The 22145-nt window shown below is 34.0% G+C and overlaps 1 long non-coding RNA gene across 1 annotated transcript in view; it reads right to left on the bottom strand.

Moving 5' to 3' along the window:
• The window catches only part of LOC108544365 (uncharacterized), a 28383-nt gene extending 6503 nt beyond the window's left edge, over positions 1-21880 (bottom strand). Inside the window, exons 1-4 of the long non-coding RNA XR_001889815.1 lie at positions 19897-21880; positions 16093-16186; positions 3935-3986; positions 117-161 (exon numbers count right to left, since the gene is read on the bottom strand). This is a non-coding gene — a long non-coding RNA (uncharacterized LOC108544365). The remainder of the gene's footprint in view (positions 1-116; positions 162-3934; positions 3987-16092; positions 16187-19896) is intronic.
• Between the last annotated feature and the right edge of the window lie 265 nt (positions 21881-22145).

The raw sequence follows: 22145 nt of genomic DNA, 5'->3' as shown, positions 1-22145 counted from the left end.
CACAAGTAGGATAAACCGGTATTAGGTTTATTTAACACTATACCAATATTATCCTTTAAAATATTAGACACTTCCCATTTTCCCACACGATCCAAGAACTTATTTTCAAGGTTTACCTTGGCTCTTCGGTTTGAAGTAAGTTAATTACCAGAATTTTCTTCCTGCAAAAGATTTGGCCATTGAGGATATATCTTATGAGCAGAGGAGAATATTTTGGAAACTACACAATTGTGAAAAACTGTAGCTCAAATGCATTTGGCCTCTTACACTTAATCCAAATAATTAAGAAATAAATATGCAAGAATCACTACAGGCATGAGAATCAAAATAGGTCTGTTTCTAATGATACCAACTTAGCAGCAGGAGTCACTGGAAAATGACCAGAAATTTTTTGCTCTTTACCGTTTTCAGAAGAATAGAACTCTCTCAGCATTAGGTTTTTCATGCCAGCCAAAGTGAAAAGAAGAAGCAAAGTTTTCCTATATTTACTTTATCCTATACCTATCTCATATAAGAATATTAGCAAAGTTTTCTCTCTGGATTATAAAAACAGAAATCTGGTTGTGGTAGATAAGTGAGAATCTATGTAAGAATATGTATAGTTATAGCAAAAATTAATTAGTTGCTGATTTATGAATTTTACATACAGTGTGTCTAGAACTTTTATAGTAATCAGGACATTAATATTTTAGGAGTCAAATAACCCACATAAAACAAATCTATTTTCAATAACTTTTAGTACCTCACACGTTAACTTCTAATTGTTAATTTTACCTCAGTGTCCTACTAGGACTATTTCCTCATTTGTATGCAGTTTTATAAAGTTATTGGAATATTTTAGATTTGTATTTGAAGAAGTATTCTGTAGGATATTTTAAAATATGCATTGCTGAAAAGCAATTTAAAAGTACATGATAAGTGATACCTTTAAAATAAGTTTCAAGTTTTGATAGAAGCAAGTAGTTAATGGCAAAAAAAAAAATGACTTTCTTTCTATGACAATTCCAAAATTATATGTAAAGCCATGGACAATAATATTAGCTGTTATCTGCACAAAATATGCCTTATTTCTCAAGTCCATCATTTATCTTTTATGGATCAATTTGTAACTTTATTCAATAAATTTTTTCCTTACTTTTAAACTGCTTACTTTACATTACCTTCCAGCAAATTGTGATGATATTGTTCAATCTTAAGGCAGATAGATTTAGAATTAGAGTATCCTCATAATGTAATATTTCACTATTAAATTTTATATTAGCACCATATATATAAACTTTTTAAATAATTTTTGTAAAAAAGAACATTTTAATATATTATAACTATACAGAGTATATAAAATATCATATGATTGATATGAGATTGATTATTTTTAAAGGAAATAACTATTTCATTGATAGAAAGAAGCAAATTGTATAGAGTCATTTTAGGATTAAGCACCTGCAATATATTCTGATATCCAAGAACAGAACTAGGCTGAAGCTAAAATGAAGCCTTGTGTGATCATTTTCAGCATTATAATTTTCTGCAAAATTTGAGTGATTTGCAAAACTGTGATAGATTTCCCTGAATAGGATGGTGGCAAAGGCTTTGTAGATTCAAAAATAGTTTTGCTGAGGCAATGAGAAGTAATATACTATCATATGAGAAGTTGGTTTACCAAGTTAAAAAAAAAAAAAAAAAAGCTGAGAAAATTTTGCCTCTAAACATTGCAAAGTTCTACTTCCCTTATTTTTTATTATTATTTTCATTTTGTTTTAATATCTCTCTACTGAGGAAAATATAATTGTATTTGCAATTCAATAATAAATGTTGTCACTAAACTAATAATTTTATGAATGTAGTTATAAAAATTGTGAGTTTATATTTCTGGAATGATTTGACAATGTTTCTAAACTGAAATATATAAATGTAGTCATCATTTAGCTTTCGCTTATACATGAGAACATGCAGTATTTGGTTTTCTCTTCTTGTGTCACTTTGTTAAGGATAATAACCTTCGTTATCCTTATTAAGGATATCTGGATGATGAAAAATTCTGTACAACAAACCACCATGACACAAGTTCACCTATGTAACAAACCTGTACATGTGTCCCTGAACTTAAAAGTTAAAAAAAAAGAAACTAAATTAAGAACAATATTTTTAGATGCTGGGCTTTTGAATATTTAACATAGGGCAATATCTCATAAGCATGTTTTCACCTTATCTGAAGTAATATTACCCTCTGTTTTTGCTAACCTTGAAAAAGTTACTTCATGTAAAATTTTAATATTTGTAGTTGTTTTTTATAGGATGATAAGGCTCCTATCATAAGAATATCAGCTACTTCATCATGGCCAGAACCAGAAGTCTCAAGTACAGGTAAATCATAACTTTCTTCAAAAGTTTATAGCTTAAACTATTTCTAAATTTTTTTTATAATTGTAATATCTCATTTGAAAACTTTGAGTTCTGATATCTTGTGTTTTTTTTTGTTTTTTTTTTTCCCTACAATTCTTAGAAATTGTAGAAGGGAGCACAAGCTTCCCAACTGAACTAGAATTTCCATAAATAGCAAAGACTCTGAGCAAAACTTATGCCTTAACTCATTTAACTGTAGACCCAGTTGAAGCTTTCAGTCAATTATGGTTTTAATTTAAAGTAATAAAAATAACGTCTTCCTAAAAATTAAATTGAGGCAATTAAATATTTTGTGTCAGTTCTAGAATGATCATGAGATGTCATAATACTTGATCACTGACAATAGACACTGAATTTACATGTAAAACTTAGAGGTAAAAGCCTTCATATCCCATGATGTGTTCCCTCAGCCATGAAACTGAGACTCTTTAGAAACTGCAGTATAGAGATTTTGTGCTTATTAAGGAAGGCCAAAGTGTGATGATCTAATGAAATGTGACCAGTTTAGAGGGGAAACAGTCACTCTTTACAAATGGTGAAGGATTTAATAATTTATTTAAAATTTAGGAATATAAGGAATGTTAATAAGACTCCTACAATACATATTCATCAGGCTAAACTGCTTATGGTTAGGTGCCAGTAAGCAGATTTGTTTATGTGGCAGGAATTTGTTGTTGTAAACTATGTGCTGGAGAAAGAAGAGGTCACAAATGTACAATTAATATTTTTTTCCAGTTTAGGCCATAGGTTTTCTTGCTTGAATCCTTGAACGATTCAAGGATTCAGCAATTTGGCTGTGGTTTGGATTCTTAATTTCCTGCCAAACTTCTTGTTGTTCAGAACAGGCAAAAATACATCTATTTTGACTGTAATTATGCCAAGCATCTTTAACAGCCTATACACAAGACATAAAGAAAAAGTGAAAGGAAGATGCTTACTTAATTCAGCTGAAGACTTAATTAGGAACTCAATTCTATCATTTAATATTGTATTTTATTCTCATTTTTTTTTTCTAATAGAAAATAATGGCATGCCAATTGTATATGATTATGGATAGCTATTTATGGAACCGGTTCTTGCGTCTACACTTAATTATATTTTGTTTGGAGGTTAACATTATATTACAACTGTAGCTTTTATTTCAATCTATTCTTACAGTTTTTCTTTCTCATTAGGACTTAGATTGCTGGTTTGTTGGATCTCTTGTTTATGATTTTTTCTATTTTTGTTTTCTATTTCTAGGCCTAGTCTCTAGTGCATTATTCTCGATGACTTTAAAGTCATTTAGAGGTAGAAGAAAAGAAATAATTCATTTTTGCTATATGCTGAAGTCTTGATAAACAATGTATTCATATGCTAGATAAAAACATCCTGTATATTTTGTGATTCCTAATGAATACCTATGATTTTTGTTTAGCTTGTCTTCTGTCTTTACCCTGGTATCTACCTATCCTGCTACAGGATCATAATTCCTAAAGCCTACCCGTCTCAAGTCACACAAATATGCATTGAAATAATCATGGATATTCACCATAAACATGGAATTGTTCACTATGTTTCATGGCTTCATGTTGCTTTCTAATCTGCAACATAATTTGGAATCATTCCTTTATTTACAAATATCATAGAACTAATGCATTTTATGTAACCAATAATAAGTCTCAAGAAAGATGAGACTAGATTCATGTTTCCATTAACACCCCTACTTGACAGCGGCATGATTTCTGTAACATCTAACACTATACCTGACCTAATCATTTTCATTATTTAGTGATCCCTTGCTAAGAATTTTACAAAGTTACTCTAAATTATATTGGATGAGTCTATTTAAATGAATAAATCACATAGTTACATTTTATTGTTATTTTATGTTACCTAGGAATGAAGTCAATATTATACTTTATAAATTGAAAGCATGTCTTGCTAACATGTTACAATATGCCAACCAACAAATAGATTCTTATTTTTATTCATGGAATTCTATAACCAATAACTGGCTGGTAAAGAATGTGTCGAAATCAATCAAGTTGTAGATACACACTCAATGGATGGAAAAGGAGAGGCACTAAGTCTGCTCATAAAATTGCACTTTACACCTAACAATAGAAGCTATTTTTTCATTAGAGTTCCAAATATCTCAGTGTTTGGGGAAGTCTCCAGGTAATATATGCAGTGAATAACATTACTAGGCACTGGGAAACAATAGGCTTCCGTCAATCAACATGTATTTGAATATGAACAGCTTTTAGGGAAGCTTTGGGTATTTTTTCTTTCACTGACATTGATGTTAATTAAGTATCATAATTTAATGAACCCCCAAGAAGATTGACATTTGTACAATTAATCTTCACCTGGCACATAAACCTGATCCTCTGAATCAGAATTTCAGACAACGGTACTGCCGCTGTGCACATACAATTCTGACACCGACTTGGCTTCTAAGTCTCCATTATATTCCTAAGCATGGCAGCATAAAATAAATGAAGCTACACAAGGCTTCAGACACAATTCTTGCTTTACTCACTTGAGATAAGTATATAGAATGAGTAGGGACACCATCAACTCTGCTAAGGTTTACTAAAGGTCCAGGGCAGCCATGGTGGGATAACAAAATAAGAATTTATAAAGTGTCTTCCATTATATTTGCATATGTTTTTATATGCATTCTCATTTATTCTAGATTCCAGTTGAGGTATTTGCTTTTATCTGCTCAAATTTGCCAAGTAATTATCCCACTGGAGGACTCATTACTTCTGAATTTTTATTCCGCCTTTGTTTTGGGGGGCAAAATGCTCAGCTTTCTTAAAATAGTAACTGGTCAGATAATAGAATCACAATGAATGGCTTACTCCAGTGTTTTTCAGCTTCTAGGGTGATGCACTGATGGGTTTTTTATAACAATTTGTTGAAGTGTAACTAGCATTTGTTTACTTATGGAATAGAATGGAGTAGACTAAAGTAGACCAGAATAGAATAGAACAGAATAGAGTGAATTGCACGTAGTAAAACTAAGTGTTTTTCAGTTATATATATGTGTGTGTGAGATTAGGTCACTTTATAATGCAAAGACAAATGGATTTTGCAGATATAATTAAGGTTTCCATTGAGTTGTATTTGTGTTAATCAAAAGAAAGATTATCCTAGGTGGGTCTGACATAATGACATGAGCCCTCTAAAAAAGGATCTAGAGGTAAAAGAGAAGAAGCAGTAGTAGATTTGCTTTCCTTGGCCTTTGAATATCAAATTGCCATGTTGTGGAGAGGGTCATGTGGCAGGGAATAGTGGATGAGTTCTAGAAATCAAGACCTTCTATCCTACTACTACAAGGAAATGAATTGTGGCAACAACCAAGGAGCTGAAAGGGGACTTTTAACTTCAGATAAGATTGCAGTTTCGCAGCTGACATGTTGATGTCAGCCTCGTCAGACACAGATCAGAGGAGCCAGTTAAGGTGTGGTCAAACTTCAGGGAAAACAAAACAAAACAAAACAAAAAAACCTGAGGTAATACATGAGTACTAAGTCATTACATTTATGAAAATTTGCTATACAGCAATAGAAAACAAATATAGTTGTCTATCTAGATTCTAGGAGTATGGCACCCTTTTTTCTTTGTCACAAAGCCCTAATTGATCACTACTGGGAGAGACAACATTTGTTTTTAACTATACAATTGAGTTTCTGTAGCCAGATCTATCATTAGCACAGTTCTCTTCAAACTAGTGAATGTCAAATGAGTGTCTTTCCCCACCTGGCTTTTCATTATATGCCCTAATCCTTCTGAAAAGCACAGGGAAAAATACACCTGGGTAAGAAGGAGCTTTTGGAATATAATCCTCACATATTTGTAAAGTAGATAATATTAATCTGCTTTGCAGTGAGAAAGCTAGAATTCAGAGGGATTCAGGGATTTTTTTTATTTTTTTTTTTGAACATTCAGTTACTATAGCTAAGTCTTATTTTCTCATGCAATTTCTCATCTCTCTCTTTTTTTTTTTTTTTTTTTTTTTTTTTTTACAGTGTCTTATTCTGTCAACAGCCCAAGCTGGATTGCAGTTGCTTGATCTCGATTCACTGGCACCTCCGCCTTTCGGGTTTCAAGCAATTCTCAGCCTCAGGCCTTCCTCGAGTAACTGGGATTACAAAGCAGCACATCATGCCCGGCTAATTTTTGTATTTTTAGTAGAACGCATTTCACCATGTTGGCCAGGCTGGTCTCCAAACTCTGACCTCGTGATCACTTGCCTCACCTCCCCAAGTGCTGGGATAAAGGCGTGAGCCACCGCACTCAGTTCAATTTCTCAAAGCAATAAGAAATTAATTTGTTCACCTAAAGCAGAGTTCCAACAGTAAGATAGGTTGTGTGATTTAGCAATTACCTACCTAGCTGAACCTCTGTCTTCACATTTCCATATTGCATGCATTGCGGCGTGTGTTGTGTGTGTGTGTGGGTGCGGGCGCGCCTGGATGGGCGGGGGCGGGGGGCGGGAGGAGAGAGGAGAGAGAGAGAGAGAAAGGGACAGTGGATTTAGCCACAGTTTAGAATTGGAAATATGAGATACTACTGAATACAATTTTTAATATTACTTTAATCACTGTCCAAATTCTGTAAGCTCTCTTTATTATGTAACAAAACAGTTTATAATTTAATTTCAAAGTTAAAATGGACTAATCCCCCAGCAATTCAGTAAAACCATTGCAATGAAATTTTTCTCTAATTGAAAATTTAGGATGATTTAAATAGAATGAGATCTGAAATTAAAGAGGGAAAAAGAATAAGCTATGCATACTAATAGAGAAAAGAAGATATCTAGAAGAAATTTAATATATTTAAAAACATATTTTATTTTAATAATATACTATTTACTATAAATTATCCTTAGGTAGGTTAAAAGATCTATATATAGTAAATTTTATTAAATATTGTCATAAATATTTGTGTATGTATTTCTTACCTTGCATTAAGAGTAACTCTTTATGTTATTTGAATTTGTCTAATTGAATTTCCTTCCTATAATTTATTTGTCACTTTAACGAGGTTTTTTGTTCAAAGCTTAAAAGTTGTAAATCAAAATTATCCAAATGTGTTAAAACATCAGAATGTCTAAGAAATGTTTGTAAAATAAAATCTAAGTCTAATTTCTAAATGATTTTACCACTTCCCCAAAAGAATCAGTTCTCATGGCTTAAAATTGTACACGAAAAGCATCATTTGACAAACAGTGTTTAAAACTGGAAACAATCCATGATTATGGATCTCAGTAGAAGTTAATTGTGCACTCACAGCACACATCTGAACTAGATAGAAGCTAACCCTTTCATTAGTAGAATAGAATAAGAAGATGTCTGCTTTTGCAAATCCAAATTAATGACATTCTGGTGTCTCTGTATATGTACATTTATGGTTTGCATGTCTTCACTTATCAGGGATCATGGTGACAATGACTAATATTCCCTTTTACATTTATCAGAGCTTTTTTTGCCAAAATTTATTATAGTACCTGATATATGGGAAAAGAGTTCTCTTCAGATTTATAGAACCTGTTTTTAAACACTGAATGGCAGGGGTTTTGTTGATTTTTTAATATAATTTGTTATACCTAATATTGATATTTACATTTAATTATCACAGCATCTACTTCCAAGGGTTCTTCCAAATTCTTCTACCTTATTTTGGATATGAAGAAAATATTTTTGTACAGCTGTGCAAGGTGTTTTGGTTTTAAACTAAGTGTTATTATCAGAGTCAAAAAGTTAAAATTTTATAAACTTTATAAAGAAAGGAAGTTATAGTATGCTAAGATTAATATATAATTGAAGAAAGAAATTTCTTTATAAATTTAGTGTAACCAAAGTTTGGAATATTTCTGAAGTTTACAAAGTGCACATTAATGTCCTGGGCCTTCACATTCACTTACCATTCACTCATTCAATGACTTACCGAGAGCAACTTCCAGGCCTGCAAGCTTTACTCATCGTAAGTTCCCTACACAAGTGTAATATTTTGAAAATCTTTAATACTGTTTTCTTACTATAACTTTTTAACGTCTGTAGGTAATTGCACATAATTGTACACAATTTCTTACCATTGTGTTCAATTGGCCACAAAATTCAGTAGAGCAACATGCTGTACAGTTTTATAGCCTAGGAACAATAGGCTACACCGTAGAGCCTGGGTATGTATTAGGCTGTACCATCTAGTTTGTGTAAGTACATGCTATGATGTTCCGCAATGACTAAATCATATAATGACATATTTCTCAGAACATATTCCTGTCATTAAATGACATATACTTATTTTACTTCTTGTCTGGCAATTTTGGCTATTCTTTTCAAAGTGAAATCTCTGAGTTATAATTACTAAATAACCAGGTGATAACACACTGTTTTTCCAGATAAAGAGCAGTTTGGTAGAAGAGTATATTAATTAACATTTGCCACAAAACCTCGATAACTTTTACAGCAACAATCCTCAAATGTTTTGATCATAGAACCACTTTTTTTCCTTAAAAACTAGATCCCAAAGAGCTTTTATTTCTGTAGGAGATATAAATAAATAAATAAATATACATGTGTATGTATATATATATATGTATATATTCCTTATTAGAAAACATTGAATTCAGTTTTAAAATATTCTTATAAATAACATAAATTCATTGCATGTTAAAATCGATATAATGTGTTTTATTAAAATAACTATATTGTTTAGAAAATGATAAGAGTAGCATAATTTTTCAGTTTTGTAAACGTCTGCATTGCCTCACTTATTAGAAAATAGCTAGATTTTCATATCTGCTTCTACATTCGGTCTGTTGCAATATGTTATTTGGTTGAACTATATGAAGAAAATCTGCCCTCACACAGACATGGATTGGGACAGAGGAGAAACTTACAGACCCCCGAAGGGTCTCAGAGACATCTAACTCTATTCCTTTCATTGCTTTCATTTTTACTTTTCTTTTTTAACCACTTTACAGTGATTACCCTTGGTCTTTCTTTTCTTTCTTCCTTTAATGCCTTACATATTTTATTTATTTTCCTTTCCTTTCATATCGTTCTTTACCTTATTATCTTTTAAATTACTCCTTTCCTTGCTGACCTCTAGCTCCCTTCTCCACTTTTCCTTCCTCCCGTTGAAACTCTCTCTACCCTGTTCTCTTCAAGTGATATACAAAACCGAAGTGTCCTTCTGAAAATGGAATTATCTTGGGAGATATTGGAAAGATACTGTATTTTTTGTATCTCCTTAATTTTTTTTTCTGTAAAGAGCACTATCCAGTAATGCAGGCCAAACCAAAACAAAACAAAACAAAACAAAAGGTGGTGAAGGGGTCATGTTTCATTATCCACTTTCTGTTAAACTGGGGCTGGACGCAGAAAAGAAGAGTTGAAAGAAAAGAGATTTATTTATTCTGTATTATTATGTATTCTGGAAGGAGATGTAAATCGAAACATCACATCTCATGACTCTTCTTCCAAAATACATCCTAAATCTTTTTTTTTTTCAATCAACTCCTCTTTTCTACATCTAATGCCAGTTTAATCAATGATTTCCCCTTTTCTGTGGTATTACAACAGTCTACTAATTGGTTGTCCTACTCTCCACTTGCCCAATCACACTACCACCACCACAATTAATTCTCCATTCAATGGCCAATGTGATTGTCACAGACGCTCTTGCTGATCCACTTTGATGTCCTTTTCCACTCATTGTTCAGCTATTGTGTCAGCTGATAATAACTCACAGCTGACCATGGTCTTCTCTGGAGTGTTGACTTACAGCAAATGCGAGTTCCAATGAAACTTTTCAATAAATTCCAACCTCTTCATTATTACCTACAAAATACTGCTTTAACAGGTTCCTGCCCACCAGCTCACTTTGTTTCCTATTGGCAAGCTAGGAAAGGTCCTTACCTGGGGCATTTGCTCTTCAGTCCAGAATGCTCTTCCCTGAATATTTGTAGAGTTAATTGGCAGTGTTCACATTTCAACTCCAATATTAACTTCTAGTAGTGGGGATTTTTCACCACTCTGCCCAAATGTACCTTCTGTCTTCCCTTTGTCAGTAATTCTGTTAAGTTACTACAGGTGTTTTATATTTTCAGATAATTAATTACCATAAAATTATCTTATTATGTATTTGTTTATTTTATTACATCTCCTTACCCATATTAGACTTTATATTAGTACAAATAAACTTTTATCAGCTTAATCTTTTGAGATTTTATTTTTTACATCTGCAGGCATGTATTATCTAGACTAAAAATAGAACATCAATAGTATGTATCCTTTTCTTCATAAAGTTCATAATCTAGTAAAAGAGAAAGCAAAGATATACAACTGTATTAGCTGTCTTTTGCTGTCAAAGCAAATTACTCCAAACTCAATAAAATAAAACAGTAAACATTTATTATCTCACAATGTCTGAGGGTCAAGAATCTAGGTGTCTTATCTGGGTGGTTCTGTCTTGGGATCACTCACAAAGTTTCAGCCACATATTGACTGCAGCGATAGTTATCTCAAGGTTCGATGGGGAGGAGTGAATATGAATATCATTCATTTCAAGATAACTGATATTGGTGGGTTTCAGTTCCTCACGATGTGGGCCTTTCCAAAGGTTGCCTGAGTAGCCACAATATTGGTTTCCCTAGAATGAGTAATTCAGGGAAGAGAAGAAGAAAAAGAGAGTGAGAAGAGCAAGAAAGAAATAAAATTCTGGAAGGAAACCACAGATTTTTATAACATAATCTTGCAAGTGAAATCTTATTACTTCTGCCATATGCTATTCACTAGAAAATAATAACTAAGTCTAGTCCTCACTCAAAAGGAAATGAATTAAGCTGTGTATTTTGCAATGAGGAGTATCAAATAATTTAGAGATACGTCTTTTAAATGACTACAATAAGTTAGCAAGGTTATATGTGAAAAATTCCAGTAATATAGGCAAAGCATTCTAAGAATTTATAAATATATAAGAACAAGTTAAATTAAAGTGATAAGTAAAGGTTTAAATGAAAAAAAAATGGTTACTGATGCCTTTTGATAAATGAATATTTGATAAAAATCATTTTAGAGAGAAGAAAAAAGAAACTGTAGAATTTGATTGAGGAATAGAAAATAGTTTGACCAAGGCAAAATTTTATGTGAGAGAGGAGTATTTGGATTGGTGATCTGTTGCTGAAGGAAGAAAGCCACCTATACCTGTTTTTCTATGATTTACAGATGGCCAGAAAATAATAAAAGAAAATAAAAAAAAAATCTTTGCAAATGCTTATGGCTTAGTCAGCATAGCCCTGCTCTTAGAGAAAGTGAAGCAGCAGCTGTGTAAGATGTGATTCAGGATTCCATCCAGTTGCCAGCTTCCCAGCATCCTTACAACTTGCATAGTGCTAGACGTACATGTATCCTTCCCTCTAGCAAGAAAATGTGTCAATTTTTCAATAGGAGCTTGCACTCCATCTGAGATTGCACCCTATAAAATTTCAATGAATAACTCATTTTATTGACTAATACATCTCAGAAGCATGATAAATACTTTTATGGCCCCTTTTATTGTGCAAGTGCTTTATCAATGTGCATATTCGGATTTGCTTTTTCAACTGAGAGTATGCTAATACATAAAATCAGGCAAATATGTTACTCAGATAGACAGCTAAATCCTGGGGTGGGGTAAAAGTAAAGTAAAGGAACTAGCTAATAATTTTCCAACTGATCGATTAAGTCAAAAGCTCAAACTATCCACCAGATTACAGCTTTGTTTAAACCCTATTAATTACAAACTTGGAGGACAAAAGAAGACTGACCACAAAAGCTTAGAATTCTCGAAGTGGGCTTAAATTCTTTCATTTATCTTGGGAGGGAGCAAAGATACTATTTTTATCAAAGTTTATACAGGAGTAACCCTAATGGTGAAGTTAAACTCTTGAGACATTTTATAGTACATAAATCTCCAATATGTGACATGTTTTCTGATGTCTCACCAAAGGCAAACATATTATAAGATGCAACTGACACACTACTTCCAAACAGAAGCCAGGGAACTGCCAACACTTGTAATGGCCAAACATAAAAACAATTAGGTCATCATATCAGATTGTTTACCTGTTTCTGCAATACAATTGGAAAATATGTTCTGACAGTTTCAAAAACAATATAATTTTTTGAGAATTGAGGATGGCATAACCTTTTTATGATTTTACAAATGTTATAAAATATAGGATCTATCTAGAGGGTAATTTCACCTTGATTTTCAATTAACTTAACCAAACAAGGTAAATGCCATTAGTCACAATAACTTTTATAACCTCAGTCATTATCCATCAAACTACTTTGTAGACCATTTCTGTTTTTATAGTTGGAATAAATAAACATGGCATAAAACACATCAAGTCTTTTTATCCTGCAGTAGCTAAACTTGTCTATCTTCTATGCACATTTCAAGCTATGAAGAGTTTTTTTGTATATTCTACATCCTTTAAAAAAATGGTGGGCAAATGTTTAACACAGTAAACTATACAGTGTGGAAGTGGAGAAAATGTGTGCTTATATTTAATAAAGAATAAGGGCAGTGTTCTTTTAGAAAATATATGGTTTTAGACTCCGTCTCAAAAAAAATATATATATATATATATATACACACACACTTTTAGTATTAATCAAGAATGTGCTGTGTCACACTATCAATTTCTTTCTTTTTTATTTTTATTTTTTAGACAAAGTTTCACTCTTGTCACATAGGCTAGAGTGCAACGGCATGATCTCCACTCACTGCAACCTCTGCCTCCTGGGTTCAAGTGATTCTCCTACCTCACCCTACCAAGTAGTTGGGATTACAGGTATGTGCCACCACACCCAGCTATTTTTTTTTTTTTTTTTTCAGTAGAGACGGGGTTTCACCAAGTTGGCGAGGCTGGTCTCGAACCCCTGACCTCAAGTGATTGCCTGCTTCAGCCTCCCAAAGTGCTAGAATTACAGGCATGAGCCACCACAACCAGCCCACACTATCAATTTCTTTTTCTTTTTGTTTCTTGAAGACAGAGTTTCACTCTGTCACCCATGCTGGAGTGCAATGGCATGATCTCGGCTCACTGCAACCTCTGCCTCCCAGGTTCCAGCAACTCTCCTGCCTCAGCCTCCCAGGTGGCTGGGATTACAGGGGCCCACCACAACACCCAGCTAATTTTTGTAGTTTTTAGTTGAGACGGGGTTTCACCATGTTGGACAGGCTGGTCTCGAGCTCCTAACCACAGGTAATCCTCCCGCCTCAGCCTACCAAAGTGCTGGGATTACAGGCGTGAGTCACCCCACCTGACCCACACTATCAATTTCTAATGCTAATTGGGCACAGTTTCTAAAGGTTACCTATCAATCTTTAATAAGAAGTATACACATTGTACATTCTAAGGAGACGGTATTTTCTCACACTTGTAAGATAAATTACTGTTAGTTTTATTTGTGTTCCTTGTCCTCACTCACTCACACGTTTGAGCCCGTAGCTCTCATCTTAACTTCCAGGAAAGAATAATTAACCCAATACTTTAACGCTATCACAGGGGTCTCAATGTTCTGTATTTCTCCTCCCAGTCTCACCCTGTGTTTTCTCTCCCTCATGTTTTGTTTTCCTTCTTTAACAAATTACTCATCATTTTTAATAGCACTGCTTCTGAAATCAATCAACTCTACTTAAATGGTTCAAACAATTGGATGCAAAAGTACAGTTTAAAATTTCACAGGTTTTATTTTAAAGAGGAAAAGCAAACTTCCTCAGGAAGAACAATATCCCATCAGGAGTGTGGAAAGGTTCATAAGACAGTCAGTGGTGGAAGGCTTAAAATATAGTTCCCTAAACATCTTTCATATAGACTAGCTCTTCTTTCCTCAAAATTGCTCATTTCTCAAATACTCCATCTTTCTCATAATTCCTTTAAAATGTAGTGTGTGTATATATAGTGTGTATATATATGTATATATGTATATGTATATAGTGTGTGTGTATATGTATAGTGTGTGTATATATACACACACACATATATATATAGTGTCAGTATCTGAAATGAAGAAATTATGATGTAATATCTTACCTTTAATTTTCTATTATTGTTTCGACACATAAGAGTATATATCTTATCTCATTTAGAAATACACACAACCCTATGAAAGATCTTCAGTAGCCCTATCTTATTCCTGAGGAAGGTATAGTTACAGACATTTTTTAAGCCATCTCAAGAGTTTTAGGCATTCAGCCCCACAATGGAACTCAGCCCCCTGTCTCTTTATCTTAAGTTCAGCATTCCTAAGATGATACCTGCTGGAATCCAAGTGTTTCTTCATAATCTGAAAAGCAATTTTTTTCTGCTCATCTTAAATATTTTTTTTTTTGTGACTGGTGTTATGGACTGATTTCAGTCTCCCCAAGACTCGACTCATATGTTGAAGTCCTAATGCACAATGTGATGGTATTTGGAGATGGAGACAATGGGAGGTAATTAGGGCTACATGTGGTTATGAGGGGCCCTCATGATGTAGTCATTGGTGTTATAAGAAGAAGAAAAGCGAAAATTGCTCTGTCTCCATCATGTTATGACACAGGATGAAGATGAAGATGGCTGTCTACAAGCCAGAAAGAAGACTTCTACTAGAAATTGTATTTAGTGGCACCTTGAATTTAGACTTTCCAGTTTCCAAATTTGAGAAATAAATGTCTGCTCTAAAGTCATCAAGTCTGTGATTTTTTGAATAGCAGCCCAAGCTAACGCAAACAGTTATACAATTCTCATGTTCATAAATTCATTAACTTAGAAATATGATTTTTTGGGCCCTCTATTTTTCTATTGCTTAAATTTTTAAACAATTATATTAGACTAATTAATACTAATGATATTTATCCATCTCTCACTTTGATTCCCTTTTATTGATGGGATATTTACTTTTACTTGTCTTAGTGGCTTCTCAGAAGGGCTTCGTAATGACTGGTTTAATCAGAATGTTTGCAGAAGCAAGTAAATTACGTTGCATCACTAGGTAGTCAGTTTAAATGAAAATCATAGATACAGAAGGACCAAAAAAATAAAATTAGTTAATATACTAATTTAGTTAGGAAAGTTATTCCAATTCTAGAAACTTCAGTAGAAGTCACCATCCAGAAAACTCACTATCCTTTGCAGGAATTCAAATAAATGGTGTTTTAGTTAAAAAGCAAAGGAAGGTTCAGAACTTTAGATAAGTTTCAAATAAAAACTAAATATATCATGTTATATTCTAATTTATCACTATCATTATTAATATTCAATCATTGTCTTATAATTTATTTGAAGTATTATCTCTTTTTAAGGCAAACATGCTCATATTCATAAAACAATGGACACCTGTCATAGGTTGAGTTCCTGAAGCAAACACTGAGGTGATATTTGGGATTCATGATAGGATTAAACATATCAGATGAAATGTTTAGAATATTTTAATGCTAAAATATTCAAAGGATCACTTAAACTGAATAAAGCCATTGGAAAATACAAAATATTTGTTTTTCCTTCTTTCTTTTTAATAGACTGAAATCTTTAATCTGAAACTCTTCTTTGAGAGGAGATTAATTAGTAAAATTCTAGTCCCCTCTCTTTGTTCATTCTGTCCATGGAAGGTAAAGTGATTTAAGAAATTTATAAATTTGGGAAAGAATAACTGGACATACCTGGCTTCACTCTGGCCTTCTTCTTTCTCCGGGAAGCTGACCAAAGAGAATATAAGTTCTGCCCTGCTCTTCCCGGGCAGCCTTCTCTATGTTTCTGTTTGTGGACAAAGGGTAAACACCAGTGTAATTTTAGTGCTTGCTGCATATAAAAGCATAAAAGTCACATACTAAACTGGCCTCTGTTCAAAATAAAAGAGATATTTGATATTCACCTTTGGTCTTGGTGTAATTTTTCACTATTTCAGTATCTAAACATGAAAGTGGGTGTTCTGAGAGTTTTCCTCAGGAACTCCCAATAGCTATAAAAAAATACACAAAACAAAAATCTTAATTTGTCTCATAACAGTGAGTTCAAATTACTTTTCATATGAGTAAAAGAGAAAGGAAAATTAACAAGTAAATTAGAAGAGAATAATTCTGCTTTCACTTCAAGGTAATCAAAATTCTTATAAACAGTATCACTATCTGATAGTAATACAACACAATAAATAATGCAAAAAACTGAAATTTTTATCTACTATGCCAAATAGGAGTCCTCTGTCTTCTTTTTGTTTGTTTAAGAAAGTATTTTAAAAAGTTAAATTGACCAAATGGGCTACTTACTCTGGCATTGTATAATCAGAGTCAGAAATGTTGAATAAACAAATCAATAAAATGGAGCTGTATATTAAAAACAACAAGCAGGGTTTGTCCTAAATGTTTGCCCCATAGCCAGGTTTACTTTGAGCCAGCATATAAAAGATTTTGTGATTAGGCCCCAAAGCACAAAAATACCAATTAATTATGATGATTAGATATGTCTTCATTAGTAGTCTATAAATAAATCATGCAAAGCATTATGCAGTCAGCTATCCTGGAAAAATATTCTTCTAAAGGGCTGTGAAAACAGCTTAATTAATTATAAATGCTTTGAAACTTACCACATTATATTTTCAAATGTTAAAGCATACATACATACACATGTTATGTATGTTTGGAGGTATTTGTCAACCTGTTTCAGTGTTTCTTAATGCTACCGAGTACTAAAATGCTTCCCAGAATCAAGATGAAAGTGTGTTAAAAATCTGTATTTATTGTTAAAAGTAAAAATGTTATTTAGAACACTTATATTTCCAATTCCTCTCATGTTTTCAGATGACAGAGTGTTTTTCTTTGATATTTAACTTCTATGCTTCCAGAAATGCTTTGTAAATGTTCTCTTCTCTTCCCATCACATTCCCTCCCTGCCCTCAGAATATTTTCCTCATTTATTCAAAAAGATTTCTTCCTGAAAATATTCCATTATTAAAAATATTTCATTTATGCTTGTAATTAACCCATTTTTTGAAGCTGTATTCCATTCACTCCTTCAGATCTTCTGCCCTCCACCTCTCCCCAGCAGACCCACAGGACAATGGTCTCTATGAACGGCATTAAGTGTTTCCCTTGCCCTGCAGTTTCTAGTTGAGCTTGGCTAATGGATATCCCTGGCAGGAGATCAGAGGTAGGTAGGAAAATTTATTTTCCTTGCTCTTTTTCTGCAGGTTGATTGTATACCTCTGCCAAAGGTCACAGTTCTTGACGGGTGATTCTTGCTACACAAATCGCTCTATGGGTTTTAGTCCTTTCAGATATAAGGGTGATAACAGGTCTCTCCACTACAACTGGCCCTGGGGTATTGAAATCTCTTTTGATTTCTCTATACCCTGCTCTAGCTTTTGTAGATCATCATTTTATTAATTTCATCTCAAAGTGTCTCAAATTATCCAATTTGAGTACATAACCTGTTCTATGCAATACCCTGACATGATTATTTTGTAAATAAGCAATTCAAAATAGAGTAAAACATGAACATTCTCATTACATCTTTTGATTTTGAATACTGAAAATACAATTCAAATTGGCCTAAGCACTTGGATTTTTCTAGTTTTCTGAGTCAATATATCACATGCAGAAGGATGCACTTTTCATGGTTACTTATGGTTAAAATGGGCCAGAAATACCCTAGAATGAGTAAGTATCAGTCAGGGTCCATTCATAAGACAAAGTCAAATCAGTTATTTTCACAGAAATGGTTTTATATAAATAAGTGTTAATTAGGTACTAAAGACTTAAAATGGCAAAAAGAAAAATAATTGCATTGTTATGGAAGGAGTTTCTAAAGGCTGCAGTTACCCTACTAGGACTGGGTATGCAAACATACAATCTCGGAGGAGGGTCTGTGCAGAGCTGAAACTCAGATCTCGGATAAATCGTGCTGCTTCACCCATGCTTGTGTCTCTTTGCTTGAGGGAAATATCTTATGGGACTAGGACCCCGGCCTCTGAAGAGGAATGCTGATGGACAGCATCAGGGGCTGCTGTTTTTGCAGGAGCACATTGAGACTGATTCTGCAAATGCTGAAGAACTGCAAAGTCAATTAAACATTCTACAGAGACAAACTGCTGCTACTAGCAGGAAGAGGTGAGATGAGGCTAAGGTGATGCTCAATGACAGGAAGCAAACGGGAAGCCAGCACCAAACAAACAAGATGGAGCAAGTCTCTTTTCCCTCTTCCATCCTTACAGCTCCCTCTAGTGCTTTCTGCTAGCCAAGACTAAGAGGAAGGCAGCTGGCAAGGCAGACGTGAAGCTTGCAGATTTCTAGTCCAGCATCACAGAGCAGAGTGTAGAAGGAAGAGTCTGAGCTGAGAGGCAATAACTTAATAACCATGTAAGGTAACAGCCAGAGGTCAACTATACTGATTGATTAGAAACACAGTTGTAGAATTCCTACTTTACCAAACTTTATATGAGGCCAGATTGTTTTAACCACAGTAAAGTTTTAGTTCTTTCAACTTTCTTTCTACTTGGGAAATTAACATGACAAAGAAAACAATTATAACAAAATATGAGAAGTGACATGACAGAAGCTATAATCTGAAGCTTTTAGCATGGCATTTCAATTACCAATGTAGGGTCCAGGGAGAGCATTTGATTGGAGGTAATGTTGAAGTTGGATTTGAATCCTGAAAAGATTCAATTGACAGGAGCCTACTGAGTAGATACTAGAATTAACTCAAAAGCTTGATAACCATATTTGGGAAAATAGGAAGGTCAAACATCAGAAAATACAGGTAATTTCCACTAGAGGAATTTCCTGGTTACAACACAGGAACCACTCACTGTTGTTCCTGAATACCACTGAACTAGAGCTACTGTCACTGGGCACAGCTGCCATGAACACAGCGATGGTCAATAATTTTTCATAGGCCTTTTTAAAATTTTGTATCACTTCCTGAAAATTCAAAGTGGGCCATCCAGTAGGTTGAACCTAGGCCAGTTGCCCTGCTCTGGGTGCCAGGGGAAACAAAGAAGAATATATGACCTTGTTAGTCTGACCTTAAATTCTGGCTTCCTCCAAGATTTACATAGTAAGGAATTTTTTTTTTTTTTTGACAGTCTTGCTCTATCACCCAGACTGGAGTGGAATTAAGTAGCTGGGACTACAGACACATGCTATCACACCCAGCTAACTTTTGTATTTTTAGTAGAGACAGGGTTTCATCATGTTGGTCAGGATCTTCTCAATCTCCTGACCTCGTGATCCATCCAGCTCAGCCTCCCAAAGTATTGGAATTACAGGTGTGAGCCACTGCTCCCAGCCCATAGTATGGATTTTAATCCCAAATAAGGTAAACATGTGTATGATAGGGTCACAATATTCCCACTAGCAATAATCTCTTTGGCAACCTAGAATTCATACAAAATCTTTTACCCGTTCTAATAAAAAAAACTTCCTGTCTTATACCATGAAACTTCCTCTCATAGCAAAAATCCAGTTTACCAGTGTCCCAAAAGGAGACAATTTTAACCCTCTTCAGTTACAGCATATAGCTCCAACACTAGAATCCTTGGATAATCTCCATATTGAACCGAGATCTCCTAGATCCAGTCTTGATCTTGCCACAGCAGTGACTGAAAGAAAGGAGAAGTAGATTTATGTAAATCCTTCATTCCTAGGGGTTCTGAACTCTTACTAGTTTTATCTGTATAGTTCAGTCTTTTACAAATAAATATGGTCACATAAAAATTACCCATGGAACCAACTGGAGACCCACCCTTCCTGATGTATTATGTATCATAAATTATCTTTCCTCTTGACTTTCAATATCAATTACCCTATACAACCCACTAACCCATTTTATTGTTTGCTGACTCAGGTCATAAGATTCTGAATTGACCAGTTGGCAATGTTCACTCCATGCAACCATCACTGAATACCCTGGTGTAACATTTCTGCCTTGAATATTGTTAGTTTCTAAACCAGAAGTTCCCATTATTTCAGAGATAGGAATAAATATATTGTGAATAACTAATTAGGTTTAATTGGGAGATGTACTAATTTCAATTCTATTGTATACTGACTGTGAAATAAATAGAAATATATACGTTTCAAATGTTTCAAATCATGGGTAATATCCTATGACATGATACCTAACTTATTCTTCAAAAAAGTATATAAGACTAAACAAACCTAAGGGCATTATCCCATTTTCCCGCTTTGTTCATAGGAAATTGAGTTCCTTGTTTGGAAGAAATTATGAGAAATACAATGACATTGAATAAAGCATTCAGTTGTGTAAGGTATAACGATGCTGACTTGAGGCATTACGTGAATTCTCCATGACAAAAGCAGTAAAACAATCATCAACTGATTCTAAGCAAACAGTTGTCCAAACAATTATCCTATAGTATTATAGGTTTATATTTACTACTTTTGGTAAAATATCTTGGTACAGAGGTAAAGGGAATCCTGTGTTGTTGTGCTTGAGTAGCTGCTATCTTTTCAACTATGGTCACTTTGTTTTTTAAATTCTAAAGTTTCTATAGAAGGAAGATGACCTACATTGAGAGATTAGGTTAGCTCGTCCATCTAAATATTATGAGTTGTTTGGCTAGAAATGTCCTTTGGATTAACATGTAGCATGAATATTCTTTATAGTCTGAGCCTATTTTAAGAAATTCTTCCATGCTTCTCTTCCCCAATCTCCCCCCACAAAAAAAAATCTGCCATTAATCCCCCAGTTCAGTTCCTTTGAGATCCCTTATCTAGTTTCTAGGCAAACTGGCAGCTATTTGCCATAAATACTGGTAAGTTGACATTTAAGGCAATTTGAAACTATTATCAAAGCACAAGAGAAAACTGGACTTCTTGGGGCATTATTTTGCCCATGAGCTTCACAAGTCATCCAGTAGGTTTTAGAGAGAAAATCCTCCCAATGGGCAAAATAGATTAATGTGTTTAATGCTTGTGTCTAAGAATCTCGAAAAGATCTTAGCATTTCCATTTTTCCAGTGCAGTCTTCCCCTGGGAAGTCGTGATGGGTGCCTTTAAGAAGAGGTACAAGGAATTTTCATAGCGTATTCTTCAGTGTCAATGGGCTATCAATGGGAGTTAGTGTTCAGGATGCCAAAATACTCTTTCCCTACCAATTCTCTGATTTTTACATAAGAGATGAGGAAAAGCTCTGAATTCAACTGATAGTCTAATTTTACTATCTCTAATACCACATTTTGTTTTTTGCCAGCTCAGTCCCTGCAGCAACAAAAGATAAGAGATTCTTTTATCTTGATCCTAGAAACTCCCTGGATTTCAGTCAGTGCTGTGAGCCTAGAATTCAAGGATTTTAACTTGTCATTCTGTTTCTTTAAGCTGTCCATTGATGTTCAAAACAGCTGCCCCTTCTCTAAGTCCATAAATTCTTCATGTACACCCCACTATTCTGTGGTGGGGGCAACTCAATTCCCAAAAGCCATCACTGCAATGAGCACCTGATGCCAGGTGACTACAGACAACAATTTGATTAGCTTTTTCACTATTACTGAATTCCTGCATTGTCATTTAAGCAAGATTTTGACTGGTTTCTGCCCCAGCTATGCCAGACGAACAATTTAATAGTTTCCACATTCCTTGAAAGTATCTGATGCACCCTATCCCCAGGTAACAATTTCTCTCTCAGTTAAAAATCTTGGATGTGAGCAGAAAAAGCAGTTCTAGCTAATAAAATGAGAATATAAATTTGTTGAAAGAAT

The sequence above is a fragment of the Rhinopithecus bieti genome, unplaced genomic scaffold, assembly GCF_001698545.2.
Source record: "Rhinopithecus bieti isolate Rb0 unplaced genomic scaffold, ASM169854v2 scaffold_25209, whole genome shotgun sequence".
NCBI classification, from domain to species: Eukaryota; Metazoa; Chordata; class Mammalia; order Primates; family Cercopithecidae; genus Rhinopithecus; species Rhinopithecus bieti.
This window is presented reverse-complemented; position numbering and strand designations above follow the sequence as displayed.